Genomic DNA, 12,139 nt, shown 5'->3' on the forward strand with positions numbered 1-12,139 from the left:
CAGCATTCAAAATTTGGATCCACATGCTTTGCCCAACGAGGATTCAAAGCAGCAGAGAATTGACAGTATGCTGAAAAAAGATAAGAAGAAAGATATGTGACGAGCTATTGGATCATGATTTCATTTCAGCCATATTCCAGCAAATGCAGCAGCCAGTCCTTACTACCGATCTGCTATTTCAGCCATAGAGGCTGCCGGCCAAGGTGTAGATCTTCCAGGACCTAAGGACATCTATGGTCAGCTTCTTGACAGCAATAAGGAGGATCTGCAGAGATGGATTGCTTCTTACAAAAATAAATGGCCTACATACGGTCTAACAGTGATGTGTGATGGTTGGACAGGTCCTACTAGGCGGAGCATCATTAATTTTTTGACATACTGTGATGGAAAAATATTATTTCACAAATCAATCGATGCTTCAGATAAGATGCACGATGCCACATATATCCTTGGTCTGATAGAGGAGGTGATTGATTCAGTGGGTGAGCAGCATGTCGTGCAGGTTATCACAGATAACAGACCACAATATAAGACTGCCGGGGAGTTGCTGATGAAGCAGCGACCGCAGATATACTGGACCCCATGTGCTGCACATTGCATTGATCTTATATTGATGGATATCGGAAAGTTCGTAGGGTGCAGCAGGTAGTGGAGATTGCCCAGACCATTACTAGATTCATCTACAACCACACATGGGTTCTTTCATTGATGCGGACGTATACTGGGGGAGAGATCTTACGATCGGGTATCACACGATTTGCTACCAACTACATAGCACTTGATAGTCTTCTTCAGAAGAAAACAGCCCTACGTCAGATGTTTGTCAGTGTCGAGCAGCAGGAGAGCAGATATGCGAGGGCCGGCACTGATGGAAGTCATGTGGAGAACTTGGTGACGAGTCAGTCATTTTGGCAGCGGGCTGAAAAGATAGTGAAGGCTATCAAGCCTTTATATGAGGTGCTTCATGCCGTGGACAGCGAGAGATACCCCAGATGGGCTTCCTATATTACATGATGGAGAGGGCAAAGAAACAGATCAGTGAGAATGATCCCAAGCATGCTCAAGAATTCATTAACATTATTGAGCGCCGTTGGGACTATCGGATGGACAGAGATTTGCATCTAGCTGGTAAGTTTGGAATCAAGAATATTTTAAAATATTTTTTCGAAGCATGAAAATAAAATTATGCTTAATCAGTCTTGAAATTTATCTGCAGCTTATTACTTGAATCCGAGATTTCAGTATACTATTCCGGAGATAGATATGGATAGCGAACTTCTTGCTGCGCTTCGCAATGTCATATATAAGATGGTGCCCGATCCAAAAATCGCGTCGTTGTGTCTGCAAGAGGTATGCTAGATTAAAACAGATATAATTATTCAACTAAATTCGATCTGATATATTTATAAATAATAAATATATTTTATTTCAGATGAAACAGTTTAGAGAGGGATCAGACAGTTTTGGAGTCCCATCAGCTGTCATAAGCAAAAAATAGATGAATCCAGGTAAATTACATATCAATAATGAGCAATGTAGATTGATATGTAATTTTGCTTAATAATATCATCAAATTTGATATGTAATTTTGCTTTTGTAGCTGAATGGTGGATTCATTTTGGAATGTCAGCAAAAAATTGAGACATATAACTGTTCGTATTCTTTCTCAGACGGTCTCTGCTAGTGGCTGTGGGCGTAATTGGTCCACTTTCGCCTTTATCCACAGCAAACAGAAAAATCGTCTGACACAAAAATGCCTCGACGATCTTGTATACGTTCACTACAATCTGAGGTTGAGGCTAAAATGTATTTAGGAGGAAGTTCAGTTAAAGTACACTGATCCGATGCTGGATGATTATGCCGACGAGGATGACGATCCGATCATCGGATGGCTTGCAGGTCAGCAGCAAGAGCCAGAGCTTGATGAGCCAGGATCCCCTCCACGATTAGCCAGTGTGGTGGCGAGGGAGATCAGGGTGGATCCAGGGCAATGGGCAGAAAAAAATATTCCACATAGGGTTCCAGCTGATCAGCCACAGTCTAAGAGGACACAAGGGACTCATTCATCACATGACTCGCTATCCGATATATCTTTCCAGAGATTCGAGCGACAGATGTATAGATGATCCTCCCGACAGCCAGCAAGAAGACATCCATCCTCCCAATCACAGGAAACTCAATCACAGAGAGGCACAAGGGGGGAAAGAAAAAGATAGTTGTACGTGCACCACTCTCGAGAGTACAGGAGCTATCTGGTTCAGATACGGACACCAGGGAGAGTGATGATGATACTGGTAGTAGAAGCCATGGATCTGATGATCAGGGAGAAACTGGAGGACAGAAAACCATCGTTTATGAGACAGCCACAGGATGATATTCGATTCACCGGTGAGTCAATTTACGCAAGTCACACAGGATAGAGATCATGGTGGACGAGTCAGTAGAGACGTGGGGAGCCTATTTCATATAGACGACGGACTAGAGCTCGTCCAGCACATGATGCAGCTGCGGACGATCTTGCACGTGGAGTAGGATCCATGGATGTATCTGGATCATCCTCGCATTATGGATCCTATTATCCACAGTCACCTTATGATCCATATGCATATGGTGCATCCGAGGCATCTTCTAGTGGTTACTATCCTATGCAGCCTGGAGCATCTTACGGATCAGATTTTGCTACTGGCATATTTGGATGGGCTCCTCCACAATCGTACCATCTTGAGGATACTTCTCAGAGTCAAAATTTTAGCGAGAGGTCTGAGATGTCTTACAATCCAGAGAGGATGCCTTATGAGATGATGAATATTCGAGAGTACGATGCAGCTTGGCTAGAGGGTTGGACTGATGTCCCTTCAAACTATGTTAGTGATCCAGACATCTACGAGCGTCACAGACAAGGTTAGCCGTACCGGGCCGAATCGCCCGGTACGAGGCGTACCGAGCCGGACCGATACTTTATCGGTTCGGTTCGGATCTTTTTTTCGAAAAACTCTCCGAATCGCACCGAACCGCTCGATTTGGTCTGGTTCGTTTCCATACTGCCCAAAACCGGACGATATGGATCGGTTCGGTCTGGTTCGGCGTAAACCGAACCGTGCCGACATACCCATATGCATAAAGTGAGGAGGGGGAAGGGGGGAGGGGGATGGGGTCGGAGACCTTTTAAATTATTGAGCCTGTATAGAGTTCTCTAAGAAGTCTCAGAGAACTCCCAAATACTGATTAGGTTGAAATTTGAAATTAGATTTAAGTAGCTTGAATCATTCTAAACATGATTTCCAAACTCTGATTTTTTTCCTAAAATTTAATTTTTTTTAATTTTTAAATAAATAAATATTTAAAAATATTTAAAAAATATATAATTAACGAAAATTAATAATTTTGGTGTCATCGTATAGATCTTCCAAAGATCTATCACATATAATTAAATCATCCCAAAATCATAAGATTTTGGCATGATTTTCTCTTATTTTCATTCTTTCTCATTTTTATCCTATTTTTAACAATAAAAATAAAAAAAAATATTTACTAAGAAAATAACACATTATCTTACCTCCGACCAAAGATCAGCCTCTCCTCGAACCACTCCTACAATTTGACGAAATTTTTTTTTTCTAATTTTTCGAAGGTCTCAACGGTTTCGTTGAGACCTTCATAAGCTTCGGATCCTCGGGAGTTCTCTGAGACTTCTCAGAGAACTCTAAACAGGCTCAATGATTTAAAAAATCTCCGATCCCACTCCCCTCCCCACTTTATTCATATGGACATGTCGACACAGTTCGGTTCACACCGAACCATACCGAACCGATCCATATCGTCCGATTTTGGGCAGTATGGAAACGAGCCGGACCGAACCGAGTGGTTCGATGCGGTTCGGGGAGTTTTTCGAAAAAAAGTCCGAATCGGATCAGTAAAGTACCAGTCCGGCTCGGTACGCCTCGTATCGGGCCGTACGGCGAACCCTGTCTGTGACGCTCATAGATGTCTGGATCATTAACAGTCTGAAGGAACATCAGTCCAACCCTCTAGCCAAACTGCACCGTACTCTCGAATATTCATCATCCCATAAGGCATCCTCTCTGAATTGCAAGACATCTCAGATCTCTCGCTAAAATTCTGACTCTGAGAAGTGTCCTCGAGATGGTACGACTGTGGAGGAGCCCATCCAAATATGCCAGTAGCAAAATCTGATCCGTAAGATGCTCCAGGCTGCATAGGATAGTAACCACTAGAAGATGATGCCTCGGATGCACCATATGCATATGGATCATAAGGTGACTGTGGATAATAGGATCCATAATGCGAGGATGATCCAGATACATCCATGGACCCTACTCCACGTGCAAGATCGTCCGCAGCTGCATTATGTGCTGGACGAGCTCTAGGAGCCCGTCGTTTATATGAAATCGGCTCCCCACGATCTCTACCGACTCGTCCACCATGATCCCTATCCTGTGTGACATGCGTAAACTGAGACTCACCGGTGAATCGAATATCACCCTGTGGCTGTCTCATAAACGATAGTCTCCTGTCCTCCAGTTCCTCCCTGATCATCAGATCCATGGCTACTACTACCGGTATCATCATCACTCTCCCTGGTGTCCGTATCTGAACCAGATAGCTCCTGTACTCTCGAGAGTGGTGCACGTAAACTGACTTTTCCTTTCCCCCTTTATGCCCCTCTGTGACTGAGTTTTCTGTGATTGGGAGGATGGATGCCTTCTTGCTAGCTGTCGGGAGGATCGTCTATACATCTGTCGCTCGAATCTCTGGGAAGATGTATCGGATAGCGAGTAATGTGATGAATGAGTCCTTTGTGTCCCCTCAGACTGGCTGATCAACTGGAACCCTATGTGGAATAGTTTTTTCTGTCCATTGCCCTGGATCCACCCTGATCTCCCTCGCCACCACACTGGCTGGTCGTGGAGAGGATCCTGGCTCATCAAGCTCTGGCTCCTGCTGCTGACCTGCAAGCCATTCGATGATTGGATCGTCATCCTCGTCGGCATAATCATCCAACGTCGGATCAGTGTACTTCAACTGAACTTCTTCCTGAATACATTTTAGCCTCAACCTCAGATTGTAGTGAACATATACAAGATCGTCAAGACATTTTTGTATCAGACGATTTCTCTGTTTCCTGTGGATAAAGGCGAAAGTGGATCAATTACGTTCACAGCCACTAGCAGAGACCGTCTGAAAAAGAATACGAACAGCCATATGTCTCAAATTTTCTGCTGACGTTCCAAAATGAATCCACCATTCAGCTACAAAAGCAAAATTACATATCAAATTTGATGATATTATGAAGTAAAATTACATATCAATCTACATTGCTCATTATTGATATGTAATTTACCTGGATTCATCTGCTTTTTGCTTACGACAGCTGATGGGACTCCAAAACTGTCTGATCCCTCTCTAAACTGTTTCGTCTGAAACAATATATTTATTATTTATAAATATATCAAATCGAATTCAGTTGAATAATTACATCTGTTTTAAACTAGCATACCTCTTGCAGACATAACGACGCAATTTCTGAATCGGACACCATCTTATATATGACATTGCGAAGAGCAGCAAGAAGCTCGCTATCCATATCTATCTCTGGAATAGTATACTGAAATCTCGGATTCAAGTAATAAGCTGTAGATAAATTTCAAGACTGATTAAGCACAAATTTATTTTCATACTTCGAAAAAATATTTTAAAACATTCTTGAATCCAAACTTACCAGCTAGATGCAAATCTCTGCCCATCTGATAGTCCCAACGGCGCTCAATAATGTTAATGAATTCTTGAGCATGCTTGGGATCATTCTCACTGATCTGTTCTTTGCCCTCTCCATCATGTAATATAAGAAGCCCATCTGGGGGTATCTCTCGCTGTCCACGGTGCGAAGCACCTCATATAAAGGCTTGATAGCCTTCACTATCTTTTCAGCCCGCTGCCAAAATGACTGACTCGTCACCAAGTTCTCCATATGACTTCCATCAGTGCCGGCCCTCGCATATCCTCTCCTGCCACTCGGCACTGACAAACATCTGACGTAGGACTGTTTTCTTCTGAAGAAGACTATCAAGTGCTATGTAGTTGGTAGCAAACCGTGTGATACCCGATCGTAAGATCTCTCCCCCAATATACGTCCGCATCAATGAAAGAACCCATGTGTGGTTGTAGATGAATCTAGTAATGGTCTGGACAATCTCCACTACCTACTGCACCCTGCGAATCTTTTCGATATCCATCAATATAAGATCAATGCAATGTGCAGCACATAGGGTCCAGTATATCTGCGGTCGCTACTCCATCAGCAACTCTCCGACAGCCTTATATTGTGGTCCGTTATCTGTGATGACCTGCAGGACATGCTATTCACCCACTGAATCAATCACCTCCTCCATCAGACCAAAGATATATGTGGCATCGTGCATCTTATCTGAAGTATCGATTGATTTGTGAAAAAATATTTTTCCATCTGTATGTCAAAAAATTAATGATGCTCCGCCTAGTAGGACCTGTCCAACCATCACACATCACTGTTAGACTGTAAGCCATTTATTTTTGTAAGAAGCAATCCATCTCTGCAGATCATCTTTAATGCTGTCAAGAAGCTGACCATAGATGTCCTTAGGTCCTGAAGGATCTACATTCTGGCCGGCAGCCTCTATGGCTGAAATAGCAGATCGGTAGTAAGGAATGGCTGCTGCATTTGCTGGAATATGACTGAAATTAAACTATGATCCAATAGCTCGCCACATATCCTTCTTCTTATCTTTTTTCAGCATACTGTCAATTCTCTGCTACTTTGAATCCTTGCTGGGCAAAGCATGTGGATCCAAATCCTGAATGCTGGCTCCTACTAGAATATCTCTGGAGGACCTCCTACTGTCAAAAGCTCCCAACAAAGAAGACATGCTGCGTCTGCTCCCTCTACCATCACTCTCTAACTGAGGTAGTCCTCCCTAACTCGAATTCTCCCCTACCAGTCGCTGATATAGATCCTGATTCGTAGCATGATGGTCCGAATCGCTCTGTACCGGGCCATCTCCTCCTGCTGGTACTGATCCGTCAAGCTCGTCTGAATGGCAGCCTCAATCTGTGCCTCCTCATCATCTGGAGCAGAAGCCTCCTCTGACTCTTTAGAGTGATAGGAAGATGGCTCTGCAGCTCGACGGTCTACTTCGGTCTTTTTCTACTTTGTCCTTTCCTTCGCTGCTTTCGAATCAGCAAAATACTTTTTCATCAATTGTCGGACCTCTTGCGGATATTTTTGACACAGACACATCAGGATAACCACCAGCCAGATGCTGCTTCAACCTAGTCACCCCTCCTCCCTTGAACTCTGTGTTGCACCATTTGCATCTCCAATGATGTCGAGCCGAGAGCATCTCGCCATGATCCCAACCGATGTCACGCTCTGGATCTTTCTTCTTACTCATTTCTGCAGGTATAACAAAATACTAATTATTTCGAATTACCTGTAATATAACACTAATTACATATTTTTTATTTGATAACATTTTTTACTATTTAAATATTTACAAAAAGAATTTCAAAAAAATCTCAAGTTAGATTCAAATATTTCAATTGTTTTGAATCATTCTAAACATTATTCTCAATTTCAAAACTAACACTGATTTTTTATTTTTTTAATAATTTTTATATAAAAAAATATATACTATAAAATAGCTAATTAATTAAAGTGAACGAACGTCATGCTCTAAATTTGTTTTATAAATATATACAAGTACAACAAAACACGATAGTTTAACGATAATTAAAATAATTATATATAATTTTAAAATAATTTTAATAATTATTTTAAAACTTATAAATTCAAAATAAATATGTTATATGCTTCAAATAATATTTTTAAATTAACTAAAATATAACACTATTTTTATATAATTTTTATGTTATAATTAAATTTTTTAATTTAAATAATTAAAAAAATATTTTTTTAATTTCAAATATTTGAAAAAAAATTTGAAATTAGATTTAAGTAGCTTGAATCATTCTAAACATGATTCCTAAACTCTGATTTTTTTCCCTAAAATTTAATTTTTTTTTAATTTTTAAATAAATAAATAAATATTTAAAAATATTTAAAATATATATAATTAACGAAAATTAACAATTTTGGTATCATCGTGTAGATCTTCCAAAGATCTATCACATATAATTAAATCATCCCAAAATCACAAGATTTTAGCATGATTTTCTCTTATTTTCATTCTTTCTCATTCTTATCCTATTTTTAACAATAAAAATAAAAAAAATATATTTACTAAAAAAATAACACATTATCTTACCTCCGGCCAAAGATCAGCCTCTCCTCGAACCACTCCTACAATTTGACGGAGTTTTTATCTTTTTTTCTAATTTTTCGAAGGTCTCAACGATTTCGTTGAGACCTTCATAAGCTTCGGGTCCTCAAGTCTCAGAGAACTCTAAACAGACTCAATGATTTAAAAGGTCTCCGATCCCACCTCCTCCCCACTTTATGCATATGGACATGTCGGCATGGTTCGGTTCACGCCGAACCGGACCGAACCGAGCGGTTCGGTGCAGTTCGGGGAGTTTTTCAAAAAAAATGTCCGAACCGAACCAGTAAAGTACCGGTCCGGCTCGGCCCGGTACGGCGAAGCCTGGCGCCTACACCCCATGCACTCAATGACTCCAAGTTTTTGGTAATTTCATTATGATGGCAGGTTGCTTTGACCAGTCAAAGTCTTTGGTAATTTCTTAGCATATTGCACCTTTGAAAATGACATTTCAGCAGCAATACATGACAATCCGATTTCAAGTGAAATCAATAATTGTTTATTCAAATATGACAAGCCTCATACCACATGAAAGAGACAGCAGAGAGAGATGCCATGTCATACATATCACAAAGTTCAACCATTGGACTACTAAAAGTGCAACTCTATAAGCACAAGCAATCTGTGCTAATTATGATGTTTGTTATGATTTAAGATTCTAGTTCTTGATATGATCCCTTAAAATGTCAATAACACGTGCAGGACCAAGGTCAAACTATTGTAATATTGACTGTGGAGTACATAAAATAAAATAAAATAAAAAAACAATACAGCTTAACTTGAAAGACTCACCAAACTAACAGACTATATGTTCTGTCAAATCCACCTTTAAGGACACTTTTAGAAGCGACAATTCTGCAAAGTGAGACACATAGGATGGATTCTTGCTAATATTATTTTTGGAGGACATGGGTGTCCCAGTTTCCACATTCTGAGGGTCCCTTTGCAGATAGGTCATATGTAGTTGCAAGGTGCTCTGATCATCACTAGAGGAGGGCTATTAACACAAAAGCCTTGGTTTTAGAAGTCAAAATCTTAAGGAAAGCTATTCAGTTCATGCAATAAATATCTCATGAACAAATTTCTACAAAACCTTTATTGTAAGTTATCAACCAAAAAAGCAATTGCAGTGGTGATATTAACCACTGAAAGAGTTCTACAAATTACAAATATTTGAATGATTGTTGATGAGTTCTAAGTGGGTTCTAAATGGTCAGCCAAAAAGGTGATTGCAGTGGTGATATTAACCACCGAGAGACAGTTCTACGAATTACAAATATTTTTTGAATGCTTGTTCATGAGTTCTAAATAGGACATCATAGTCCAAGGCTGCTCAGGATGCCTGATCCATGAAACAACATATATTGTAGCTACTTCAGAAATAAAAAAGACCAAGACATTTACTTCAGACAGGTTACCATGCAAATGTCTTTTCAATATCTATTGTAGATTCATCAGCAATCTCAAACAACACTCAAGACTTATCTTGGATTCTAATTTGACCATTAGATGTAGCACATTACATCAAAAACTGGGACTCCACCACATTGCCATTTGCCAAATGGAACCTACTTTTAGCAGACGATGCCGGCCATGCTGTTCACTTACAAGCATGGTAATTGACTAATTGTGATAGAACCCTGTATCAACTTATGATCTATCAAGACAGAGTGATATAACACAGTGTATACTGTGGTACATACCTTGATAGACCTTAATGCAGGGTGGGGCATACCATAGTATGATCTGTTCTTAGCACTGCAAAGGTGTTGACCTCATAATTGATTTTGATGATTCCAAAATGCTAAGTATAATTGATAGTAATCATGTGTTTCTATGATGAATATAGGAGTTTCCAGATACCTAAATTGAAGAATTCATCCATGAAAAAAATCTCCTTAAAGATGCCAAGCCAAAGCACTTTAAAGAATGAAATTCCACAAATGTGGCTCAGAAGAGTCGACCTCAGAAGAAAAGGAGTCGACTCTGGCATGTTGAAATAGGACTAGCACGTGTTCGAGTCAACTCGTGAACAGTGGGAGTTAACTCTCTCAATAAAGATAGAAAGCTGTATTTTAAGGATCCCAACTCGAGTCGACCTCTAAAGAGCGGGAGTCGACCATGAGACAGCTAGAGTCGACCCCTAAGGAATTGGGATCGACCTCTGGCATGGACAGCACTAACGGCTAGTTTTTTATACTTTTCCAACGGCTAGTTCAAGCTTTGTAATGGCCAAAACTCATTCTCCAACAACTTTCAAGACTATTAAGAGCTAGAGAATCATTTGAAAAGCAAGAGAAAAGGAATTAAAAAAAATATATATTTAAATTTGTGAGAACTTCATTGAATACCTATGAGGAAGAGAAAAGAGAGGGATTTGTGCATAGAATTCAGAAGGCTTTCAAGAGCAATCATCTCCATTATCTTCCACATCCTCTCAAGTATTAAAAAGAAAAGTTGAAACAGCATTTGCGCAATCCAACAGCAACTTCTCCATGCCTAAAAGAGTTTATTTTTCAATTTTATTTTGTTCTAAAATTCTATATCTTATATCTTTGTTTTCTTTACAAGTTTCTTTGGGATGAAAGAAACTTGAATTAGGCCCATCCAATTCCGAAATTAGACTTGTAAGATTTTGGTTGGGGAGCCCATAAAACCAACTGGGTTTAATTGTGATTCCGAAAAAAAAATTGTGTAAGAGTTTGGTTGGTGATCTCGGAAAACCAACTGAATTTGTTTGTGAGCCCGGCTAAAACAAGCACGCTGTAATCGGAGAGATTATAGTGAAATTCCCAAGGAAAGCTTAGGAAGTGGACCTAGATGCGGGATTGCACCGAACCACTATAAAATTTATGTTGTTTGTATTGTGCCTTCGTGTGCTTACTTTACTTGCTTTTAAATTTCAGTCTTGTATTGTTTAACTTCTTAGTTTGCATTCATTATCTTAATTCCACTGTAGCTTAAAGCATACACCACACAATTACTTAAGTTACCTTAAATTGTAGCACATACTTGCTTAGATTTCAGATTTAGCTAAAATTTTTAAAAAACCAAATTCACCCCCCACCCCTCTTGGGTTGCTATCTTTCTGGGCAACAAAAAGCTTCCTCCATATTGCCACATGAAATTTCTATGCTACTTTGTTTCACAAGCCAATGTTCAAATTTAGTCAAAACTAGCACTACAAGTTGACAAAGACAGACAATAAGGAGATATTCTAAGTATCTTGATTGTGGTAGCCCCACATCCCCCCAGTTCCAAACTAATCCAACCAATTTTCTATAGGTATCTGTACTACAAACCTTCCAAGAACCAGATCCTAATATCAGTGCCAATGTTTGTTGTATTGACCTTGTTCAGGGTGAACTGATCCAATACCAAGTCAGAACCAACACGAAAAAACACCATTCAAGACAGTACATGCCCCAAATAGGTTAATGCTGATCCCTATCAAGCTGAACAATACCATATCGCCCAAAACCAAGATGTGTATTATACTATATCCACCTGTACAGACCCGTACCGCTCTGTTTTGGGTGGGTACACTGATAAAAAGTGAGATAAAAAGGGTCAAGAGCTGTCTCAATACAAAGTACATACCACACCTTACCGATCGTACTATACTGAACTAATAATATACCAATATGGTACCCCATACCAAAATTGCAGACCTTGATCGGTTGAGCTGACAAGTTAATCACCAAACAAGAATTCCAACAAAAATAACTATTGCATTCCAAAATGAAGACAAAAATGATATGGATCATTTTCATCATGTGGTAAAGCACAAATTGAATACACAAAAT

General features: G+C 39.7%; 1 protein-coding gene across 2 annotated transcripts in view; it reads right to left on the reverse strand.

The window, feature by feature from the left end:
• Positions 1-12,139, reverse strand: part of LOC105057860 (uncharacterized) — a 77,807-nt gene that overhangs the window by 13,365 nt on the left and 52,303 nt on the right. The window lies entirely within an intron of this gene.

This window comes from Elaeis guineensis, chromosome 14 (assembly GCF_000442705.2).
Source record: "Elaeis guineensis isolate ETL-2024a chromosome 14, EG11, whole genome shotgun sequence".
In the NCBI taxonomy this organism is placed as follows: domain Eukaryota; kingdom Viridiplantae; phylum Streptophyta; class Magnoliopsida; order Arecales; family Arecaceae; genus Elaeis; species Elaeis guineensis.